General features: G+C 35.5%; 1 long non-coding RNA gene across 1 annotated transcript in view; it reads right to left on the reverse strand.

Annotated features, from left to right (window-relative positions):
* Positions 1–3,948: 3,948 nt before the first annotated feature.
* Positions 3,949–26,382, reverse strand: part of LOC136034344 (uncharacterized) — a 37,973-nt gene continuing 15,539 nt past the window's right edge. Inside the window, exons 2-3 of the long non-coding RNA XR_010619162.1 lie at positions 23,454–23,706; positions 3,949–4,099 (exon numbers count right to left, since the gene is read on the reverse strand). This is a non-coding gene — a long non-coding RNA (uncharacterized LOC136034344). The remainder of the gene's footprint in view (positions 4,100–23,453; positions 23,707–26,382) is intronic.

Raw genomic sequence — 26,382 nt, forward strand, 5'->3', positions numbered from 1 at the left:
ATTTATAGATAAGGTATTCGAGGAATATCATGGCTAGTCACATTTTAATTAGAAATTAGAATGAGCCTTGTTGCATTTTATTACCTTGTAGCAAAGAGGACAGAAACAAGTGGAAGAAACAAATAATCTATAGTCCATAGTTGACGAGTAGATTCAAAAATTTTATGAGTGGATCCGAAATTTTTGTATGTATCGTTAGGTAGTAGATTTTGCATTATATTTGCCTCTCAATAATCTCAGAAAATAATTCGGCGCTTAAAATTCTAGCAGCGTGTAACTGCTGACCGTATCTGTGGCGGCGTTCGTTTCTTTTCGGTGGCGACACGCTGCCGGTTTTCGGTACGGCTTCGGGGACTAGTTAAGATCAGCATTGCTTCAGGAACGGTATATCGTATGGTTTAAGTTCAAGCTTTCAGCGTGTGTTGAGAGGGATGTTGAAAATAAAAAAGATGCTGTGTGCATATTGCTACTGTTTCTGCTACAACTATTGACACTACTGAAGCTGAGGGTATTAAGGTGAAACTTTCAAGAGATGTTTTGATGGATGTTGAACTAAATCAAAGCGAACTAGGAACATTTACATTGTCAAGGGTGTAACAGTAATATCTCAGGAATGGCTTAATATATTAAGTTGAAACTTTCAGAGTATGTTTTGATGGATTCTGAGCTAACCAAAGGGCGCTATGTGTACACTACTGATACTACTACTATGATTGCTGTAGCTAATAAGGCTAAGGATTTTTAGTTCAAACTTTTAGTGAACGTTTTGGGGGAGTTTCGATCTAAAGACAAAAAAGTGTATGTAAAAAGACATATAAGCAGTATCATAGGCAGCGTAGTGCTATCTTAGAAACTTTAAAAAAAGTTTATTCGTTGGAAATTAAACGTTCTAGTGCCCTGTTTAAGAGTCAAAAGTGATTGGAGGGCAAGCAGCCCCCTTCCCAACTCTACAAATTCTTCAAACGCACCCAGTAAATATTTTGAGGTTTCTATTTGGCTCAGTATACTTGAAAGATCTTTTAACTATGTTTATGTAATTTGCCCATTTTTTACAGATAGTATTTGTTAGTTGGAAAGTGGGCATGTTTAATCTTTGGTGTTTAAAAAGACCAAATGCATTCAAGTGAAGCTTTCGGAGAATGCTGAGGAGAGTTGTGAATTAAGTCAAAACTTATTATGTGCATACAGGTTACCAAAAGGAGGAAACTCAGGAATGACTGAGGGTTATAAGTTGGAACTTTAAGGGAATGATGGGGGGATGATCAATTGACCAAGGGCATGTTGAGGGGAATGATGAGCTAACCAAAAGACGCTATGTGTATTTTACCACCGTTGCTAATATTAAGATCGCTATAACTGCTACTTTTACTGAGGTTTGGAATATTAGGAGGAATTGTGAGGGAATGTTTAGGGCGCGTATGTGTGTTTAAAATCAAAACACACTTTTTGTATTTAGGCAGTCAAAAGGATGTATGATCAATGTCTCTGAACAACTAAATAAATTATTTAGTTGAAACTCTCAGGGCGTATTGAGAGGGTCGTTGAACTAACCCAAAGACACTATTTGCATGCTGCTACTACTACTGTTGCTATTACTTCTGCTACTATTACTATTATTGCTACGACTACTGCTACCGAGGCTAAGGACAGGATGCTGAAATATTCAGGGAATGTTAAACCCAATAAAACACACTCTGTACAAACAGGTTGTCAAAAGGACGTATAAGCGGTCTCCCAGGAACGGTCTTGGATACTAACTTGAAACTTTTAGGATATGTTATGGGGAAGTTCAATTAGACAAAATACAAAAAGTACATGCTACTACGACCACTGCTGCTACGACGAATACTACTTGTGACTACTGATAAAGCTAAGGGTATTACAGTGAAACTTTCGGGGAGTGTTGAAGATGATAGTGAACTGTATTGAAACGCCGTGTGGATGCAAGCTATCAAAAGGCCGTAGCAGCTATATCTCAGGAGTAGCGTAGAGTATTAAGTTAAAACTTACACTGCATGTTATGGGGGATGTTACACCCACCAAAAGGTACTATATGTATACTACCCCTATTACTACTAATACTACTATTCAGTGTAAGGGTATTATGGAGACATTCTCAAACCGGAAATACTTAAAATTACTCTAGTTCTTTTGCTTAACAATTACGTGATGTGTAATTAAGGAAGGTGTAATCTCCAACAATTTTGTCGGGGATTCCTGAGTTAAACAGTAATGACTGTGAAACCCATAAAAATCACTAAGATTATTTTTGCTTAAGGTTTGTTTTTCCTCTGCACGTTTTAGGTATGGTATTTTTCAGCAGTTTCACAGTTTTTATGCTTTGAAAATTTTGCTATCATGTGATAAATAAATTTCAGGTTTATACAATTACAGTACTAGACTGTATTTAAGAAGTTTGGTCTGTGATGAAAACTAGGAAATTTTCCAATTTTTAAGCAAGCATACATGATTCTCTTAGAAGAACCCAAGCAATGTCATAATTCAGCCTTGGTTAAGTAATAGGTCAGAAACTGATGAATCAAAGATATGAATCCTAGATATGAGTATCCAGTACTTTCTATAGAAGTTATAGTTGTAGGCTTATCGCAAAATCACATGCTTCACAGAATAATGAGCCTACTTACGAGTTGTGTAAATAGGAAGTTTTGTCACTATTAACATCAGCAAAGCATCCGAAGATTCTTTTTCTAATATTCTTTTCAAGAAGAAAATTAGAAATAATTTACAAGAGGAAACTTCTAGATATTTTGATAGCCAGAGGAAGAAGGAAAAATAGATTGCGGCAATGAAACCCGTATGCTTAATTAAAGTTAATGCAGTGTGTATGTTTGAGGTGGGAAAAAAACAAAACCCATTCGATTTATTAGGGCCTACATGAAAGGAGAGCGACAATTCGTTCCATCTTTCTTTTTTAGTCTTTCCTTGTCAAGATTCTTGAAATTCCGTCAAGGAACATAATTCTTGCCAGCAAATAAGGGAAATAGTATGAAAAAAGAGAAAATGCCTCAGAGAATATTTTCCGAATCGTATTCAGAGCAATGGGGGAGTGGAAGAGAACTCTAACTAGCAAATTACGATGAGCATAATTGCCTTGAGGACGGAAAAAGCGGAAATGCGGTTTTGTAACAAGAATTTTCAACTAACAAAAGTTGTCAGGCATACAAATACAAAATATGGCCTGATTTTATTACTAGTGTTAATAATTTTGTATGTAAAATATAAAAAAGTAGTTTACACTTTGTCAAGCACGTTGGTTTACTTTAGCACCCCAGATTCCTTACATTTCTTGTGGTTAGCCCTGCTGTGATGTTATCTACTCCGAGTTTTTGGTTTTCTTGGAATATTGCTTGTGCTTAAGTCCTGTAACACAATCTTCAAGTTTTGTGGGCTTGGAGATAAGAATTGTTTTAAATCGATCCTACCCTTTCAGTCACTAAAATATGGATTGATTGCCAATATTATTGTTTTTCATTTCTAGAAAATTTGTTGTTTACTAAAGTCAAAGTAGGGTGGGTAATAGGAGAAAAAGCAAATTTAATTTGAAAAGCTTAATCCTGACTTCTAAAGCTACGCATATCAAATGACCAAAATTCAATTCGTCAAAACTCAATCCACGCAAATTTAAACTAAGACGAAATTACTAATCTACCAGAGATGAAGTTTTACCGGTGTTTGAGAGAAGAAAATAAGTATAATAGGTGGAAAATCCAAAATCATATTTCCCGATATAACCTATCCTAATAGCATACAATAGGCTAATCAAAGAAGTTTCCTAGGGGGGGGGGTCGAAAAAACACAAAAGAATCAGTCAAAATGTGTTAAAATGGTTTCATTAGTTGCCTCCCTGCACCTTCTGCCCCCTCCCAATTGGTATCACTGATCGGTGACAGCGTTCCCTAAGGTATTAAAGACTGTATTAGATGGAACTACGTTTTATTCTTGAACTGTTTTTTACAAACAATTTTCTTTATGTTTCACAAATACAAATAAATAAAGGTTACGATGAAACTATAAGGATGGGGTGACATAGCAAAATGATAAAAGTTGATCAGGGAAATTGGAAGCATCTCATATAAATCTGCAAAATAAAAGGAGTTAATAAAAGTAATAAAGTAAAGTCAATTTCAAAACGTATTAAAAATATAACTAAAAATTCATTATAAATGTACTGAAAGGAGAAAAGAAACGATTTGCAAATCAGATTTCTGTTTTATCAACATCCTGCCCATCAACTTTTCTCCTTTGGTGCTTGCAGTTCTATTCATCGTATGTGAATTTGGAAATTTTTCTGGTGGTCCGAATTCATGATCTTCATTGTTTTACCTATAAACTAATACAATTGACCGAGCTAAATCAGGCTAACGAAAAAAATTATCTTATTAACTTAATTAACTTAATTATAATGAAGCAGCTAACATGGTATGGGAATGTTTAATGACTTTTGAGCATTCAATTTTAAAATCGTGTCATAACTTTGAGCTTTGGCTTTAGAGCCTGAAGTTCTTTAAAATTTTCTTTAGAAGAAGCAATTACAGAAAGTAGGGACCACGGGAGGGATTAAAGAGTGAAGCTCTCAACAGATTCAAATGGAGGAGAACCGCGTGCAGCTTTGTTGGTCTCATACTGCTTGGTGATGTAATGAATTTTAGTAGGAGCGTTAGTAAATCTTGAATGTTATTTATATTGTTTGCTTTGCATAGGCTCAAGGCACTTCTATATTTAAATTAAATAAAAAAAAAAGTTTTTTTTAGCTGAAAGTAAGCAGCGACATTAAAACGAACAGAAATTACTCCGTATATGAAAGGGGCTGTTCCCTCCTCAACGCCCCACTCTTTACGCTAATGTTTGACTCTTTCTCTCAAATCTACTTTAAAAACATTGAATTGAAACTTATATATTTAAAATCAGCTTACAAATCCGATTTTTTTATGTATCTGTTAGTATCAAAATTACATTTTTTTAGAGTTTTGTTCACTATTGAGCCGGGTCGTTCCTTACTACAGTGCGTTACCACGAACTTTTTGATGTGCCAACTAATAACCTAAACAATTTTTTTATTCAGTTCATCAGCTCTGGTGTTAATGGAACTTAAGTACGCTCAAAGTTTCTTAAGCTGAAAGTAAGGAGCGACATTAAAACTTAAAACGAACAGAAATTACTTCGTATATGAAAGGGGCTGCTTCCTCATCAATGCCTCGCTCTTTACGCTAAAGTTTGACTCTTTCTCTTAACTCTGCTTTTTAAAACAGTAAAAAACTTTAGCGTAAAGAGCAGGGCGTTGATGAGGAAGCTACCCCTTTCATATACGAAGTAATTTCTGTTCGTTTTAAGTTTTAATGTTGCTCCTTACTTTAAGCTAAAAAAACTTGTTTTGTTTTTTATTTAATTTTTGGACGTTTTTGAATTAATTCATGTTTTGATCTTGGCTCTCCGCACGTAAATAATAAAAAAAAATCGCATATTAATTAATTGCAATTAATCGGAAGATTTTGAGGAAAAAGAAGCGAAGGAGGAGGCCTAGTTGCCCTCCAAGTTTTTGATTACTTAAAAGAGCAACTAGAACTTTTAATTTTTTACAAATGTTTTCATTGGTAAAAATATGCGTAACTTACGAATTAAATTACGTAACGAACTTCTATATTCGTATGTTTTTATTGCGTATATGAGGGGGTTCAACCCTCGTCGATACCTCACTCTTTACACTAAAGCTTAGGTTGTGTCCCAATTCCGTAAGAATGACCTCTGAATCACAAAGGCCGTAATATTAAAACAATAGTTGAAATTACTAAAAATACTTTAGCGGAAAGAGTGAGGTATAACGAGGAGGTAAAACCCTCATATGCGTAATAATTTTTGTTCGTTTTAAGTTTTAATGCTGCTCCTTACTTTCAGTGGAAAAAACTTTTTATATTTATTTTTTTTATTTATTTTTTCATTGTTTTTTTTTTCAGATAAAGCTAGAAAATCCTGCGCCCCCTTCATTGAAATTCTCTTTTACCATGAGAAGTCTCTCCATGGAAATATCCCCCCATATAACCCCACCCCCCTCAACTCTCCCCCCTAAACCAAAAAATCTCCCTGAAAACGTCTGTACACTTCCCGGTAACCATTACTATATGTAAACACAGGTCAAAGTTTCAACTTGCAGCCCCTCCCACGGGGACTGCGGGGGAATAAGTCGTCCCTAAAGACATAGTTATTAGGTTTTTCAACTATGGTGAATAAAATGGCTATTTTAGAATTTTGATCTGCAGACTTTGGGGGAAAATGAACGTGGGAGGGGGCCTAGGTGCCCTCCAATTTTTTTGTTCACTTAAAAAGGGTACTAAAACTTTTAATTTCTGTTAGAATGAACCCTCTCGCAAGATTCTAGGACCACTCAGTCGGTACGATCACCCCTAGGGAAAAAAACAAAACGAAAAAAAAAACAAAAAAAAACAAAACAAGAAAACAAATAAACACGCATCCGTGATCTGTCTTCTGGCAAAAAATGCGAAATTCCACATTTTTGTTGATAGGAGCTTGAAACTTCTACAATATGGTTATCTGATACACTGAATCTGATGGTGTGATTTTCGTTAGGATTGTATGACTTTTAGGGGGTGTTTCCCCCTATTTTCTAAACTGATGCAAATTTTCTCAGGTTCGTAACTTTTGATTGGTATAACTGACCTTGATGAAACTTGTATATTTAAAATCAGCATTAAAATGCGATTCTTTTGATGTAAGGGATTACATCATCTTACTTAACAATTCAGACGTTCACCACGAGTCCACTTATCAAAGATGTCAAACTCAATAGCAGAGGACCCCTCATCCAATTCTGCAAAACAGGCAACACACCTATCACGGTCTTTGACTGGGAATATGTGTTAATGCTTTGCCTTGCTGGATATAATTATCGAATTCAACTAAATCAGGAAATGATATTAAACAAGTCAAGGACATGTGCTCTGCTGCAATTTTTCAAACTATCACTAAATTAGAAAATTGGAATCAACCCAAATAATTCTTAATAGTTAAGGCACGCTGTTGACTCACTCCCTTGATACAATGAAGCAAAAAAAATGATTTATAAATTAAAATATTCAACTTAAAGTAAGTTACAGGATTTGAAAAACCTAATATTCAATACATAGAGATTGTGTTTTGATTGGGTTAGGAAGGATAAGGGTACCCTGCCTGAAATGATTCAAACATTTTTGAAAAAACACCTTTTCTACTCCAGAACACTTAATTTAAAGACTGTTGATTTGAAGAGTTTCAGTATGTTGAAAAAAATCTATAAATACAAATATTGAATCAAACTTTCTACAAGAAAAAGGTGCAAAATTCTGATTTTCTTGAAAATGTATATATTTTTTAACAAAAATCGGCACACAAGAAGTTTGATGAATAAAATCAGTTTCACAAGGAAATAAATCAATGTATAAGTTTCACCACGTGAAAAATCAATTGTTTCACGAAAAAAAAGAATCAGGCTGCAGCAAGTTCCGCGAGCAAAAATTAGCACAGAAGTACCATGAAAACAATCCTTACGCATTAAGTTCCATGAAGAATATCAGTTGACGAGGAGAAAAATCATGTGTTGCAAAAAATTTCATGAACGAAAATCAGCATGCAACAAGTTACACAAATAAAAATCAGCAAGCATTAAGCTCGATGAACAAAACCAGTTTCAAGATGAGAAAAATAAATGTACAAGATTCACGAAGAGAAAAATTAACATGTAACAAGATTCATGAAGAGAAATTCAATATGCAACAAGTTTTTCGAACAAAAAACCGGCACGCAACAAGTTCCATGAACGAAAATCTGCACACAACAATTTCGATGAACAAATCATTTTTGCGAGGAATAAACAGTCAATATAGAAGTTTTAAAATGAAAAGAACCATCATGAAACATGTTACATGAACAAAAATCGGTAAGCATCAAGTTCCAGTAACAAAAACCAACAAGCAAGAAACTCCAAAAAAAAAATCAATTTCACGAGAAGAAACATCAATGTACAAGTTCCACGAAGAGAAAAATTAACATGCAGCAAGTTTCACGAACAAAATTAGTAAACAACAAGTTCCATGAACAAAACCAGTTTCACAGTAAGAAAAATCCATGGACAAGTTTCACTTAAAGAAAAATCAGCATGCAATAAGTTTCACGAACAATAATCAGAAAGTAACAAGTTCCATGAACAAAACCAGTTTCACAATGAGAAAATTAATCTTAAAATTTTAACGAAGAAAAAAATCAACAAATTACAAGTTCTATGAATAAAATCGGCACGCAACAAGTTCCACGAACAAAAATCAGCACACAACAAGTTCCATGCAGAATATCATTTTCACAAGGAGAAAATCGAGTGTACAAATTTTAGAACGAGAAACCTCAAGATTCAACAAATTTTAAAAACAAAAATCAGCCTGCAACAACTTTCATGAACAAAAGCTAGCACGCATTAAGTCCCACGAACAAAACTCGTTTCAAGATGAGTAAAATCAATAGAAAAGTTCTGTGAAGAGCAGAATCACCATAGAAAAAGTTTTATGAACCAAAATTAGCAAGCAGCAAGTTCAACAAACAATAACAAGCTCACAACAAATTCCATGAAAAAAGCAGTTTCAGGAGGATAAAAATCAATGTAAAAGTTTCACGAAGACAAAATTAAAATGCAACAAGTTTTACCAACAAAAATCAGTAGGCAACAAGTTCCATGAACAAAGTCAGTTTCACATAGACTTAAATCAATGTACAAGTTTCATGAAAAGAAAAATAAATATGCAGCAAGTTTCACGAACAACAATCCCCACGTAACAAGTTCCATGAACAAAACCAGTTTCACGATGAGAAAAATAATTGTACGAGTTTCGCGAAGAGAATAATTACCATGTAACAAGTTTCATGAACAAAAGTTAGGACTCAACAACATATCTATATATATATAAATAAGTTGTTTGTCTGTTGACTGACGTCATGTTTGTGTGTCGACTAACGTCATGTTTGTCGCCTGACGTCATTATAAGGATTGAACTATATGTCGTCATGAAGTTGTTTGTCGACTGACGTTGGTGTCTATTACTAAGAGTAATCAGAAGAAACACTAATGGGAATTTTTTTCAGTAAGTTTAAATGATCGACTCTAGTGTAAACGAATATTTTTGCAGGACAACCCCCGAAAAAATATCATATGTGGGATAACGCATGCTAGAGAATGTCGTTTGTCACCTATTGAGTGTCAGGGTCTTCAAATTGCCATGAAACATCGCAATCTAGCAATAAAATGACAAGTTTCCATTGTTCAAATAAAAAACAATGGTAATTTTTTAGTTTATAAATTATTTTTGGGAAAAAGCTTGGAAAATCCTTAGGTGTGATAATGTATGCAAGAAGGGTTTCATACAGTGTGCCACGCTGACCTTCATTGCGAAGAGTCATCAGAAGAAACTCTAACTTTTTTTTTTTTATTAATTTTAAGGGATTGATTCTTGTGTAAACGAATATTTTTGCATAAAAATGCCAGAAAAATGTTGTATGTGTGAACATGCTTACTAGAGGATGTTGTTGGTCAGCCATTGAGTGGGACAGGGTTTGAATTGTCATAGAACATCGTAAACTAGCGGTGAAATTTCAAGTTTCCACTGTTAAAATAAAAACATGGTCATTTTTAGATGATGAATTAATTTTGAGGGGAAAAGCTTGAAAATCGTTAGGTGTGATAATGTGTGCCAGAAGGGTGCTGTTAGAGATGCTATATTGTCCCGGGCCTACCTATATACATCTAGCCAATACCGGGCCTATACATCTAGCAATGTCGTCAAAAGAAACGCTATTAGGATTTTTCATTTAATTTAAACGATTGATTTTTGTGTAAACGAATATTTTTACATAAAAATGCCCAAAAACATGTCATATATCTGATAATGCTTACTGAAGGATGTTGTTTGTCAGCCATTGAGTTTCACAGGCTTAGAACTGTCATGCAAAATCGCAATCTAGCAATAAAATGGCAAGTTTCCGCTGTTCAAATAAAAAAATTGTCATTTTTAAGTTTGTAAATTTATTTTGAGGGAACAGGCTTGAAAAACCCTTAGGTATGATAATTTGTAATAGAATTGTGTCATCGGGGGATGGGGGAGCAGCTGGCACAGTGTACCAAGCAGGTCTTAATTGCTAGGAGTCATCAGAAGAAATGCTAATGGAGATTTTTTCATTAGGTTTAAATGATTAATTCCAGTGTAAACGAATATTTTTACATGAAAATGCTTGAAAAATAAAATACGTGTGAAAAAGATTATATTAGTAAAAAAATACGCTATGAACACCCCGCAATACCATCGGATAGTACTCTCTTTGAGGTTTCTTTGGGGGGGGGGCTTGTACATTGTGCAACACTGGCCTCAATTGCCAAGATTTATCAGAAGAAACGCTAATGGATATTTTTTCATTAGGTCTGATTATTGATTCTGGTATAAACAAATATTTTTTCATGAAAATCCCTGAAATATGTCATATCGGTCAAAAAGACTCTATTGGTAAAAATGCGCTAAGAGCTACCAGCAATATTATTGTTAAAACTCTCTAAAGTATTACTTAACAAGCAGGTGTATTTGAAATGTAGCCAAACTCTAGTAATCGAGTTTCCCCTGAGCATCTCAGTTATTGCAGTCATAGGAAACACGTAATCAATAGCTCAGACATTCTAGTAAGCAGGACATGGACATTTTCTGCGTGTATAATTGGTTATTTCTTAAATTTATTTCCTGGATCATAATATTAAAAAAGATTGCTGGTCTAGCTGTCTAGGGCGCAGTTCCATTGGAAGGAAATAGCCCTTTTGAATCCTAATGGGGTCATAAACCATTGGAATATAAAAGTTCCCTGTGAAAAACGCCTTGAAAGCAAAACAAACCCGAGGAAAAAACCTCTTAAAGTATTATGTAACACCGATATGTGTACTGTCGTTACGCAACATCCCGCGTATGAGCTGTCGTTACATGACATACCACAATGGCGCTATCATCACGTAACATCCAACACGTGTGCTGTCATTACATAACACCCACGTGTGTGCTTCCGTCAGTTACAAGTGGGGATCTCCCCAGTGGGCCCTGAAGCCTATCATTGTATTAGATATTGTGTCATTCCCAATAACTCTACTAAGTCACATGAGATTACATCAACCCCAATAAATCCAGCAAGGCACACAAGATTGCTTCACTTCCCACGTGTGTACCGTTGTTATGTAAAGTCACGTCAGAATGCGTCCTCCTTAACACTAGCGAACATTCCCTAAATTATAAGAAAAAGAAATCATGAAGAAAAATGTCTTGAAAAGAAATGTCTTGAAATGTCATGATACGTCTTGAAATGTATTTAAACGTCTTGAAAATCGTCTTAAAGAAAAATGTCTAAAAAAAATTTGTAATGTCTTAAAATGTCTTGGAAAATGTCTTGAGGAAATATGTTTTAAAAAACGTCTTGGAATGTCTTGAAACATTTTGAAAAACCTGTTGAAGAATGGCTTATTACCCCCTCCCCCACCACTTGACTAGTGGAATCTAACCCGTCATATTATGTAAAACCCCAGGCCCTATTACGTAACATTCAAAGAAGTCCTTGGGGTAAAGAAGCCCTGAATGTTTTTTAAAGAACAATATTAAGAAATACTTGGGGTAAAGAAGCCCCTGAAGGTTTTTTTAATGGCCATTAGGTAGGACCCAAGGAAATCTTGATTTGGTGGGGATGCTGAATGTATCTCTCACACCCTTAGGTGTTTCAAACATTGCCAATTACGTAACATGCATCTGTGTCTCTTAGAAAACATTCCCTAACAAACACTTGGGTCTTGAAGAAGTTTAAAAAAGTGGCTGGATCGAGATTCAAAGGGATAGGGCTGCGGTCCAAGTGCCTATGGCGATACTGCTAGAAACATTTTTAAACAGCTTACCATATCAAGCTCAAACTTCAAGAGAATCATAAAGGGTATGTTCAACTGACCAAAGCGCAACTCCTACAGATGTTAGTATCAATATTACTAATGAGCTTGGTGTTAAAGTGCAACTTTCAGGGACTGATAAGCGGGATGTTGGATTAAATCAAAACATAGTGTAAGTGAATCTAGGTTGTCAAAATAGCATACTTAAATTTTCTGGGAGTGGTATTAAGTTTGATTTCTTAGGAAAACTTTGTAAGGTATACCACTAAATTAAACATTACTATATTTGTCTAGATTTTTTGAAGGACATACCTTGTTAAAAAAAATTGTTCATAAATGATCTTCAATATATAAATACTAAGCTAAACTATGGAATCTTATAGCAATCTGAAAAAAAATAAGTTTTTTCAACTTAAAATAAGGAGCCTCATCGAAACTTATAATTAACAGAAATTGTTGCATATATGAGGGGGTTGCCCTCCTTAACACCTCGCTCTTTACGCCAAAGATTTTTTAGAATTTCTGTAAAAGCCTATCATTCTAATTAAATAGCCCCTGTGTTTCAGGGGTAGCTCTTAAGGAACTGAAACAGAAAGTCAAACTTTAGCGTAAAGAGTAAGGTATGACAGAGGGGGCAGCCCCCTCATATACAAAATATTTTCTGCTCGCTTTGAGTTTTAATGCTCCGCCTTACTTTACCGTTATAAAAAACTTTTTTTATTTAATCAAATTAAGGTTTCCAGTATATTTCTTTGGGATCTTTGAAGATTTGCTTTTAAAACTAAATTATTTCAGCAATTTGGTCCCATAAAAAATATGCAGAATTTCGAAGACTGAAAGACAATAAAAGTGTTTTATGTTTGGATTTAATACAATTTACAGTAATTTGTCATAATATTATTGCAGGTTTTCTGCCGCAATGTCCTTCCTTGCCTCAAAACGACAGGCCTGTGTGTCGTCAATATCAGTGACCAATTCATTGGTACCTTAATGAGGCAGGGGAAATAATAGACTCATATTGAAAACTTCACTTGGTTACACGCTCCTACAATATCCCAGCACCCGCTAGTGCTGGGAAAAAGAAGGAGAAAAAAAAACATAAACTCGTCGGAGGTTTAGCAATTTTTTAAATTCCTGAAAATGTGCTTTTGTAATTTATTTTGAATTCTAGGATAAACATAAATTAGTATGTATAACTATCCTGGAATAAGTTTGGAATTTGAGTGAAGAATTTTTTACTTGGCAGTAACTTTTGGAACTTGTTTTTTTTAATGTTCGCTTACTAAATGGGTTGGGAGGGGAGCATTCAAGAGCGAGATTTGAAGCATCCAGTTAAGGAATTTTGGCTACGGAGATTTCAATGAGACGCAACAAAAAAAAGTACCATTTTTTGTGTGACGTGCTACCTTACGTGCTACCAGACAAATTCATGCTATGCGCATAGATTTGAGAGTTAGGTTTTAAATAATTAAACAGCTATCCACGATGTTTGGGTGCCTTGCTAGTGCTGGTGAAAGAAAAAGAATAAAAATGGAACATTTTATGCTCTTTTTTGGAATTACCAAAGCAATTTTTCTGGCTATTCAAAGTTAAGGGCCGTAATTTTCTTGAATGGAGTTTCAACTACCATGATTTCATTGGCTTGCTTTTCATCTCACAACACTCTTTACTATTAAGATTAGCCGAAATAATAATTTATAATTAATCATTCCTATAATTATCATTCCTAAATATTCTCCGAATGAACATGTTTTTCTCATACACAGTTTTTTTTTCTTTTGTTTTTTCAAAACGCATTGTTGTGCTGTTGGTTAAATCCACTGGCGGTAATTTCAAGTATACGTCAGTCCAAGTGCCTTACGTCGTCTGGCGCTGTGCTATGCATCTACAGGGGTGTAAAAACACAATGGGTGTGAGAAAAATGTTCCTGGTGAACAATTTCTTAGATTTTCTGCATAATTTGCAATTGTTTGCGTCAGAACTGAATTTAGGCCTTCCCCAAAGTAAATGGCTTGGACCAGAGGTGCCATTTGGGCCAAACCTTGGGGTGGGCATGGGGCATTTGACAGAACTTGAGACTTTTATTTGAATCGAACCTACTTTCAAAGTTTACAATGATTAATAGCAAATAGCGTAATTACCCCAAGGGTCGTCAGGTAATTACGCTCTTTGGCTAATAGGCGTGCAGTTAGTTCAAATCATTTGAACAGAATGGATTATGTTGGACATAATGGATAATTATGGCCGGAAAAGGGCCCTTTGTGGTGGAAGCTTGGGCCCCCTGGAAAATCTGGGGTGGGCATTTGCCCACCCCTGACCCCCCCAAATGGTGCCTCTGGCTTGGACCCAAATAAGTGCGAAATAATTTATGTGGTTAGGGGGTGGCACAAACTCGCAAAAACCAATAAACCAGCTATATTGAACGACAAATATGTAAATTATAAAAAAAACGATAACGAGGTTGACGTTTCAAGGGGACGGGCCAAAAGCTCCATCCCCCATCAATGAGTATATGTCTGTTCTGACCGCAATAAATATGACATTTATAAGGAATTATGAGAATATCATTAAACTCTGGAGGTTTTAGAACTTTGGTTATAATCAGTTAATCTAATTAAATGAAACCCGGTTAATTTGTTCTTCAGTGTTTTATGATTCACGGCTTGGGGGGCTCAATTAGCTTTATCCTTTGATCGGTTATTTTATGGAAGAGGTGATAAAACTTGCGGAATCTACGAAACCTTTTGACCCAATTAGCGCTATGGCCTATATTACCTCTAGGCTCATAAAGACATCCATTTGTGGATCTATATATAGTTCACCACACATACGCATTTATTTGGCAAAAACTACGGACTGCTTGTGGATAAACTATACTAACCTTTTTTTTAAGAAAAGGCAACAGGCAATATCTTTTTATTACACTTTGTGGTATTTTAGTACACTTGGGTGCTTTTCATTGGTTCCAACCAAGACTGTGTTCAGGAGCTTGACCGTCCCCCCCCCTCCGAAACGTTTGAATCGTAAAAACGAAAAAAAAATTGGCGTTCTTTCCTCTCCTGGAAAACAATACATCTCCTTTCGAAAATAATACCTTCCCCCGAGCGAAATTCTGGATTCGGCCCTGATTCAAACCTCAGATTAATTTTTCAATGTGTGGAACTTTAAAGCGAATTAGACTAGGTTTAAAATGATCCTCTTTAAATCATCATCCACTAAGACTTTGCTTCAGAATATAAGCAACAGAAAAACTTCTCTGACTAGATTAGGTTCAGTAAGTGAAGTTCTAGATTAGGTGCTTTTATTGATCCTGGAAAGTAGTTGATCTAGGTGAAAAAAAATTCAATAATGAATCCTTGACCTAAAGCATACTCTGAAAAGACATTGTCAAGCTACTATCTCTAAGCTTTTCTTATTCCTAAGGCTTAGAAGACCGTATACACGACTGGTCTATAACTATTTAAACTTTGACGAAAAACGTTTTAACTTATTTTAGGGTTTTCAATACTAGATAAAATTTCCAATCACTGTAATCTGGCACGTACGCATCGAAGGGGTGGCCTTCAGGTCTGCCCCCCTCCCCGAAAACAATTGAAATGTTTAATTTACCCATGGTTCCTTGGTATTTGTGGCAAAAGTAGGACATTTATCAAGAATCTAGATACATGTGTGAAGACATTTTTGGGGGATTTTAAAGCATGTGATTATTCGGTCAAGTTACTGCCCAATGATTAACCCATTTTCTGTCTAACTTTTTACCCTCTTTGAAGTAATAAGCTAATTTTTTTTTGTAAAGAGTTTGTTTTCCATAGCAAAATAGAATTATCCTTGATATTAGGGCGTTTATCACCCCCTTTTCTGGATAAAGTACAGCTTTTAATGGATCAATTTTGGAAAATATCATTTTTCATTAAAATCTACATTTTGTAATAGAAGAACTACCCCACACAGCACCCATATTACACTGTCAACCCTAAAATTTCCCTTTCAGTGGGATATAATAGATTAATCACTGGTTCTAAATCGCTATGAACATAACCTGAGCCTAAAACATACTTTTGAGGCTTCAGTCTTCTTCTCCCCATCCGCTACAATACTAAAGATTGAAGTTAATCTGCATTTTCCGATATACGTGCTTTTTGCACTACTAAAAAAAAGTAGCAGTATAAGTGCTACTTTATATCTGCTGTTTCGAAGGTTTTGGGCCCCCCGAAGAAAAATTCCTGCGTACGTGCTTGACTGTAATACTAAGATGACTGAGAAATAGACTTGTCTTTAGAACCAGAAAATCATCCTGTATCCACATATAGTCTTCATTTGCACCGGAAATGAACTTTAATCCACTCCCCACTTCTAATATGCAAAAATACTCTGAATTGTAAGAATGTTTTGAAATTTCCGGTATTTTGACAAACCACTAAACAAACCAAATAGTTCTTGGCAGCAAACTTTAAATTAGGAGCGACCGGGTTCAATAGTAACCGAAACTCCAAAACAACAGAATTTTTGGTACAGAGATAATAAAAAGAAATGAATTTTTATGCTGATTTCAAATATATAAGTTCTACTAGCTTTAGTCCTGCGTATCAAAGGTTACGAGTCTGAGAAAATTTGACTTATTTTCGAATTTTTCGGAAAAAGGTGAAAACATCCCTTCTAAGTTATAGAAAATAACACCATCAGAGAACTCTACCATAGATTTTTCAAGCTCCTATATACAAAAAAGTTGATTTTTATTTTATTTTTTTGCCAGAAGAACGATCATGGAGGCGCGTGTATTTGTTTTATTGTTTGTTTGTTTTAGTTTTTCCCCCAGGGGTGATCGCATAGACCCAGTAGTCCTAGATTATCAAGTGAGGGCTCATTCAAACGGATATTAAAAGTGTTAGTGCTCTTTTTAAGTGACCAAAAGGAATGAAGGGCGACTGGGCCTCCTCCCATGACCATTTTTTCCGCAAAATTACCTGATCAATATTTTTAGACGGCCATTTTGTTCAGTATAGTGAAAAGATTAAATAGATATGTGTTTTGGTGTAAAATAATCCCCTCCACAATCTGTGGGGAGAGGCCTATAAGTTATAGAATTCGTCCATTTATTGCGCATAGTATTTGTTATTAGGGAGTATACAGACATTTTGGAGAGGGGAAAGGCGTGCTTGGTATGGATTTCTATGGGTAGAATCTTCCTTGGGGAGAAAAATTTCTGGGGGGCAAATATTCCAGGGGAAATCTTACACTGATTTGACAGAATTACTATACAAAATACTTTTTAATTGTCCTACATTCTCTTTGCCAAATTTTTTGCGTGGAAATGTTCTGGGGGAATTATCCAGGGTTTTTTTCAGGCTGTTATGTTTTCTGGGAAATAATTTCTACGGAAGGGGGCATTTCTGGAGTGATCTAGAAACCTATTAGAAATTAAAGTCTTATTCAAATGAAGGAATACTAAGACGAATTTTTCAAGTGCTGACACCTTTAACGTAAAGAGCAAGGTATTGAGGAGAGGGAAGCCCTTTTTATTCGGAATAAATCTGCCAAATTGATATGCAAATTTTATTTTAATTATTTATGTAGAGAGAGCCAAATTCAAACCTGTATAAGTTGAAATTAATTCAAAAAAACAATTGTTTTTTAAACTGAAAGCAAGGAGCGATATAAAAGCTTAAAACGAACAGAAATTATTTCTTATATGAAAGGGACTGTTCCTTCCTCAACGCTTCGCTCTTTACGCTAAATTTTGACTCAGTCGAAACTCTACTTTTTAAAACAATAAGAAATTCAGTGTAAGGAGTGAGGTGTTGAGGAGGGGATTGCCAATTTCATATACATATATAATGTTCGTACGATAATACAGACCCTTCAATTAAAGCTGAAATAGTTAAGGCAAACAATTGCCTCCAGTGCGAATTAAATAAAAAAAACAAGTTTTTTTAATGAAAGTAAGGAGCGACATTAAAACTTAAAACGAACAGAAATTACTCCGTATATGAAAGGGGCTTTTCCTCCTCGACACCCCGCTCCTTACGCTAAAGTTTTTTATTGTTTTAAAAAGTAGAGTTGCGAGAAAGAATCAAACTTTAGCGCAAGCAGCGGGGTGTCGAGGAGGAAAAGCCCCTTTCATATACGGAGTAATTTCTGTTCGTTTTAAGTTTTAATGTCGCTCCTTACTTTCATTAAAAAAAACTTGTTTTTTTTTATTTAATTTCTGAAAGTTTTTGAATTAATGCATGTCTGATTTTGGCTCTCCGTACATAAATTACTAAAATGAAATTTGCATATTAATTCTTTTTTTGGCTAAATGGCTTTCTCTTAGTTTTGATCAGACGATTTTGAGAAATAAGGGGTGGGGAAGGAGGTCTAGTTGCCTTCCAATTTTTCGGTTACTCAAAAAGGCAACTAGATCTTTTAATTTTTAACGAACGTTTTTATTAGTAAAAAAAACGTAACTTAAGAATTAACTTACGTAACAAACGTACATAACTTACGTTACGTTTTATCCCAATTCTTTAAGAATGACCCCTGAATCAGAAAGGCCGTAGAATAAATAGTTGAAATTATTTAAAAAAATTTTAGCATAAAGAGCGAAGTATTTATCTCTTCCTAAATACCTCGCTCTTTATGCTAAAGTATTTTTAGAACCCTTCATATGCGTAATAATCTCTGTTCGTTTTAAGTTTTAATGATTCTCCTTACTTTCAATTGAAAAAACTTTTTCATGTTTATATTTTCATTGTTTTTTTTTTATAGTAATGCTAGAAAGTCCTGCGCCCTTTTCATTGAATTTCTCTTCCCCCATGAAATACTCCTCCAAGGAAAGATCCTCCCATATAGCCCCCTCCCCTGAACCCCACACCCAAACCAAAAAAATCCCCCTGATAACGTCGGTACACTTCCCAGTAACCATTACTGTATGTAAACATTGGTCAAAGTTTGTGACTTGCAGCCCCTCCCCCAGGGACTGTGGGGGGTAAGTCATCCCGAAAGACATAGTTATTATGGTTTTCGACTATGCGGAACAAAATGGCTATCTCAAAATTTTGATCCGTTGACTTTGGGAAAAAAATGAGCGTGGGAGGGGGCCTAGGTGCCCTCCAATTTTTTTGGTCACTTAAAAAGGGCACTAGAACTTTTCATTTCCGTTAGAATGAGCCCTCTTGCAACACTCTAGGACCACTTGGTCGATACGATGACCCCTGGGGAAAAAAAAACAAAACAAATAAACACGCACCCGTGATTTGTCTTCTTGCAAAAAATACGAAATTCCACATTTTTGTAGATTGGACCTTGGAATTTTTTCTATAGGGTTCTCTGATACGCTGAATGCGATGGTGTAATTTTCGTTAAGATCCTATGACTTTTAGGGGATGTTACCCCCTATTTTCCAAAATTAGGCAAATTTTCTCAGGCTCGTAACTTTTGATGACAAAGACTAAATTTGATGAAACTTATATATTTAAAATCAGCATAAAAATCCGATTCTTTTGATATATCTTTTAGTATCGAAATTCCGTTTTTTAGAGTTTCGTTTACTATTAAGCCGGGTCGCTCTTTACTACAGTTCGTTACCACGAGCTGTTTGATTGCCAAATTATTTTTGTTTCGCCCCGAGCACTAATTTTTTCACAAGCAATTGTTGTCGTGCTCTGTCAGAACTTACCTATATTATTAACTATAGTAATAGTTTCCTTTCATATCTCCTTATAAATAGAAAAAAAAGTTTTCTCAACTGAAAGTAAGGAGCTACATTGAAACTTAAGACGAACAGAAATTTTATGTATATGAAGGGTTTCACCCCCTCGTCAATACCTTGATCTTTGCGCTGAAGTTTCTTTAAGAATGACCGCTGAATCACAAAGGCCGTTGAATTAGAATGAATATCTCTTTTGAAATTACTAAAAATACTTTAGCTTAAAGAGCCAGGAATTAACGAGGGGGCAAAGCTCCTGTTTTTTTCGTTTTAAGTTTTAATGTAGTTCCTTACTTTCAGTTGAACAGCTTTTTTTTATTTCTTCTCGTTTTTTAAGTTGCTGAAATCCAGCGTCCCTTTAATAGAAATTCTCTTTCCCCGAAGATCCTCCCACATCCCCGCCCCCCCCCCCTACGTCTATGTCCATGGGCGTATGTGAACAGTTATTTCGCATATAACCACAGCTCTCATTTGCCAATATTCTTCAGAATTTGTTTTTTATATGTGAATTCTGGCATCTGGGGTAAGAAGCCCCAGAATTAAACTTTCAGCAACAAAAAAAAACAATTTTATTTACGTTATACAAGATACAACAAATACCCAGTAAAATGATTTTATTGCAAGCTTACTACTCTGAATTGCTTTCTTGGAATATTTTCCCACCGTAGCTCGCTTTGAAATATCTTGAGGCGTTTTAGGTTTGCAGTGTATCTCCTAGTCAGGGTGAAGATGATTTCTCATTTCAGTTCACTTTTGTGTATTATTTAGAAGTTGGGTGATGGAATTAAATATGCAAGCACGAAATAAGTCAGTCTTTTGTACGGTAAAATTCTATTTAAGGGACTTCTTGCTATCTCGGAAAGGGTTTAGGTTAGGAAAATGAAACTTTCAGGGATGGGTCTACAGGCTAAAATATGTCCCGGGAAGGTATTTTGAAGTGCCTACCTCAACTCCTTCTCCCTCTTGAGGGCCCTGACCTTCGATGACCTTTAAAAATATGTGCGTCATAAAAGTGAAACCCTGCAAAATAGATCTTCTGCTTGAATGAAGTAAAACAAAGTTATTTTCAGCTTCGCAACTTAGCTCAATCCCAATTTATAAGGTTTTCAAGATATGCAGATACATTTTCTAAATTAAAAAACAAACAAAAAACATGGTAAAATTCTAGTTAATTGACTTCTTTCTATCTCGGAAAGGGTTTAGGCAAGGAAAATGAAACTGTCAGGGATGGGTCTACAGGCTAAAGTATGTCCTGGGAAGGTATTTAAAGTACCCACCTTGACCCCTTCTCCCTCTAGATGGCCCTGAAATTTCCCTACGTGACAGGTCTATTACCTATTGAAATTTTGACAAAACAACATTTTACCTTAATTTTCAGTTACTAGTTGCTTTTTCTCTGCCTTTAGTTCTGAAATTGCAATTCCTGCTATTTCAGTAGAATTTTGAGCCATATCAATGTTTTTTACAAAATTTAGGAAATGTACTTTCATATCTTTAAAACCTTATATAATGTAATTGAGCAAAGTTACGAAGCTGAAAACAATTTTGTTGTACTTCATTCAAGCAGAAAATCTATTTTGCAAGGTTTCACTATTATAACACACATATTTTCAAAGGTCATCAAAAGTCAGGACCCTCTAGAAGGAGAGGGAGTGGGGATTGGTCCACTTCAAAAAACCTTTCCAGGACATACTTTAGCCTGTAGACCCATCTCTGAAAGTTTCATTTTCCTAACCTAACTCCTTTTATAACATAAATATGTTTAAAGGTCATCAAAGGTCAGGATCTTCCAGAAGGAGAGGGAGTAGAGGTAGGTATTTCAAAATGTCTTTCCGGGACATACTTTAATCCTATAGACCCATCCCTGAAAGTTTCATTTTCCTAACCTAAACCGTTTCCGAGATAGCAAGAAGTCATTTAACTAGAATTTTACCAAAAAACAACATTGACATGGCTCAGAATTCCACTCAACAGGAATTGTATTTTCAGAACTGAAGGCAGAGAAAAGCAGCCGGTAACTAAAAATTAAGGTAAAATGTTGTTTTTTCAAAATTTTAATAGACCTAGACCTGTCATGTAGATGAATTTCAAGGCCCTCTAGGTGGAGAAGGAGTGGCGGTGGGTACTCTAAAATACCTGTACAGGATATATTTTTGCCTGTAGACCCATCCCCAAAAGTTTCATTTTCCTAACCTAACCCCTTTTTGAGATAGCAAGAAGTCACTTAACTAGAATTTTACCGACTATTCTTTTATCTTAATATGGTTAGATCAAGGTTTGGCACAACACAACCAAAAAGAAAATGTAAATGTCGGTTTGTTCAATACTTTTTCCAAATATAATACCAACTTCCGTTGGGTTCCCACCCTCTCCCCTAATTGGGCCAGATGTAGTCCTAAGATAGGCCTATGTTCAAAACAACTGCTGATATTGTTCGTTCGCATAATTTTTTTTTATGTGCCTGTTTCTCGTCAGTATCCTAGTTTGCTCACATTCACTTCTCCCTCCTCCATCAAAAAATTTTTACAAGACCATTAGATATATGTATATAGCCTAGGGCTATATTATTGGAGAGGGGGCAGGGATGCGATTACGGCGACAGTAGGATATATAATTTTAGAAGGAGCATTGAATGAGAGAATCAAATAGCGTAGTACGTTTTTTTTTTTTTGTCCGATTTTATCTTGTAGCAAAATATACGTTTTGTATTAGGTGATTGCAACTTCAGAGACCCGTAATCTAGTGCCTAATTAAGGTTTAAAAAGGTGTATATTCAACCCAATACCTTCAATTTGCCTCTAATTGTGCTGCCTAAGTTTATAAAGAATCTAGTAAATAGGTCTTAAGTGAACAATAATTGTAATTTACCTAAGAATCTTCTCAGAACTATTTTGCTATCTCCTCAACCATGGCCTGGTGGTGACCAGAAGTTGAATTTGATTCAAACTCATTTTTTTTCAAAATTAGTAAAAGTATTGATATATCTTTCTTCATATTAAATATCAAAAGACAACACGTTTTTCCAACTGAAAGTAACGAGTAACATTAAAACTTAAAAATAACAAAAGGTCACCTCCTTATTAGCTAGAACACACTCGAGAATTGAAGTTAGGTTAATCATAATGAAATATAACATAAGCAAAATAAAAATATAATACTTTAGAAACAAATTTGGGCTATATATTTGCACATTATGAAGGGAGGGCAAAGTGTAGTGGGTCTGCATGCTTTATGTGTTAGGTACAATTATTCTGCATATTATGAAGTAAGGATTGTTGTACCCGATAAACTTTACCCCAACCTCCCCTAATGCGCTGATATATAGCCCAAATTTGTTTCTAAATTATTAATGTTTAATTGAAATAAAGCTCCAATGCAGTTTTCCACCAAGCAAAAGCTAATTGTCCGGTATAAGGACTGAAAACCGGCTATTGTTTGATCTTAGCCATACGAATTGTCGAGTGTGTTCTAGCTAAGAACGAAGTATCAACAAAATCTATACCGTATATGAGGGAACTACCCTTTCCTCAACCGTCACACTTATGCTAAAGTTTGACTAAAGCAGATTTCTAAGACTTAGAAATCAGAAGGAGGGTTTACAGGGAGGATACCTTCCCAGTATATGTTTTTGGCACTGGACTCATCACTGAAAGTTTCATTTTCCTAACCTAACTAACCCCTTTCCAAGATAGCGAAAAGTAACTAAACTAGAATTTTACCGATTGAAGCTGCAGCTTCGATCTTGAAGGTTTTATTCACATGGCTAATCAACTTTATGAGATTGCAAAAAACTGCTACTAAAATACTCACCAACTCTTATTGTACTTGCTATCAACCACTCTCATGTGAAGTGGTAGTACGTAACCTGTGCCCTTTTCTGAACTAAGCAATACAACAGTTAATTTCTTCATTTAATAGGGAAAACGTCTATTGAGTGGATTTCCAGAGTTACTTCCAATTTAACTACATACGAGCAACCAGTGGCTTAATTTCGTCAAAATCCTAGGGGAAGGGGCAAAGTTGGAGCCAATGTTCCCAAATCGAGTGAAAATCACGGTGGAAACTGAAAAATGAGTCATATATTACCATAAAGGCAAAGATGTACTAGAAAACCTGACCTGTTTCTCTGAATGCTTGAATTATGCAGGCTTATCTTAATTTTTAGAAGATTTTTTTGCAGAAACTAAATTGCAGCTGGGGGGGGGGGGGCAAACTGAGGTGGGGGAATTCGAGTCTGAAGGGGACAGTTGCTCCCCTGCTTCATAGAAAATTACGCACCTACCAGCCTCCCTTTCTACCCTTATGCCTGGATATAGCAATGGGTTGTATAAAAACTTCGCTTGTCTCACTGTTTTTTTAATTTAGAAAGAAATTGACACTGTTAGGCCTTATAAATCAACTATCGGTTAAAATTAAGCCCATAAGGCTATGTAAACCAGCAAAATCCAACAAACATTTTTTTATTATATTACCATAGGCAATATCTAGTCAGTTAGGGGGGCGGGCAGTTAAACTAGAAATGACCCTGAGAATATAATAACATGATTTTGCTTGGTTCTGGTTAATTGTGAAATTTTCAAGCTCAAAGCGAAATATCAGTGTGACCAAATTTATGCATGCCATGCCCCAATAATCTTAAACCTCATACCTATTATCGCCTCCTCTGACTTGTTATTCTGTAAGTTAGGTGATAAGAGGGGTTTCCAAGCTCAAAACTTGAAAACACGAGGCCCAAGGCTAGATTTAACCTACTGATCTACGATGGATAGAAATGCTCTCGCCATCCATGTTTTCTCTTCACTTAATTTGATGCTATTTGGCTGTATTTTTTTGCCCGTGGATGGTTCTAGACGTTTAGCTCCCTGGCTATTACCCCCCGAAAAATAAATCTTGTGGGAAATCCCCCTCGCGTAAAGTACACCCCGGAAAATACCCCCAGCCCCGTGGAAAATCAGGCTTTCCAGATTTTAGAATTTTATTTCAAGTTTTTTTTTCTGTTGGGGAAAGGAATTTCGGTGCTTGTGTATTATGTGCCACTTTTCTGCGGGACATTGAGGGTTATTTTCTGGGGGGGGGGGTAAACGCCGGCCACTCCGTGGATATAACAGCCTAGGAGTGTAGCTAAATCCAACTTTAACTAAAGGGTTTTAATTATTTGATTATATTTGATTAAAATCCCTGCCTAAAGGATTCGCGACAAGCCATGTCTAAGCGACAAAAAAAGTGTCATTTGCAAAAAAAGGAAAAATAAACATTAGAAATTGGTCGGGAAACAAGCTTGCTTACAAGACAAGCTACTATGAATAAACCACCGTTAATAATGGGACTCAACTGTTGATCTGACAGCGTCCTTGTTTTTGTCATATGCCTCTATCCTTCACAGATTCAAGAAATTAATTCAAAGCTGATAACAAAGATGACAATTCTCTTTCTTTTTGCTTTAGTTGATGTCATCATTTTGTGAAATTTTTCAAAATGCTTTCCATTTCTTGAAGAAATTGCCAATAAAATGAAGAAAAGGTCAAGATTGGAAGTTTTATTTAAGTCATGATCTTAGCAATTTGAGCTTAGCACAAAAATTACTTTCCAGAAGCACTTTCCATAAGCAAGCGAATTCGCCTTCCAAATCCAGCCAATTCTTGTCATAACAACAATGAAAAGTTAAACCGCCTTTGCTTTCCAGCTTGTGGCCTTAAACATAAATTACTTCAAACAAACAGAAATTACTTCATATATCAAAGGGGCTGCTTCCACATTAACGCCTACTCTTTACGCTAAAGTTTGACTCTTTCTCTTAACTCTACTTTTTAAAAAGTAAAAACTTTAGCGTAAAGAGCGGGGCGTTGAGGAAGCAGCCCCTTTCATATACGAAGTAATTTCTGTTCGTTTTAAGTTTTAATTTCGCTCCTTACTTTCCGTTAAAGAAACTTGTTTTTTTTTTATATTTTGAACGTTTTTGAATCGATGCATGTTTGAATTTTGGCTCCCCGCAGATGAATAATTAAAACAAAATTTGCGTATTTTTTTGGGGGGCTAAATGGCTTTCTCATAATTTTGATCGAATGATTTTGAGAAAAAAGGAGTGAGGGAGGAGGCCTAGTTGCCCTCAGATTTTTTGGTTGCTTAAAAAGGCAACTAGAACTTTTAATTTTTTACGAATGTTTTTATTAGTAAAATATATACGTAACTTACAAATCAGGTTACGTAACGAAATTCTGTATTCTCGTGTTTTTATTACGTATATGAAGGGGTTCATCCCCCCGTCAGTACCTCGCTCTTTACATTAAAGCCTTAAATTTTGTCCCAATTTCTTAAGAATGACCCCTGAATCACAAATGCCATAGAATAAATAGTTCAAATTACTAAAAATACTTTAGCGTAAAGAGCGAGGTATTAGGAGGAGGTGAGCCCATCATATGCGTAATAATTTCTGTTCGTTTTAAATTTTAATCCTCCTCCTTACTTTCAGTTGAAAAACTTTTTCATATTTATTTTTTCATTGTAATAGTGCTAGAAAATCATGTGTTCCCTTCATGAAAATTTTCTTCCCTCACGACGAATTCCTCCAAGGAAAGTTCCTCCAACATATCCCTTCTTATAAACCCCCCACAACCAATAGATTCCCCTGAAAATATCTGTGCACTTCCAAATAACTGTTACTATATGTAAGCACTGGTCAAAGTTTTTAACTTGTGGCCCCTCCCACGGGACTGTGGGGGAGTAAGTCGTCCCCAAAGAC

Source organism: Artemia franciscana, chromosome 2 (genome assembly GCF_032884065.1).
Source record: "Artemia franciscana chromosome 2, ASM3288406v1, whole genome shotgun sequence".
NCBI lineage: Eukaryota > Metazoa > Arthropoda > Branchiopoda > Anostraca > Artemiidae > Artemia > Artemia franciscana.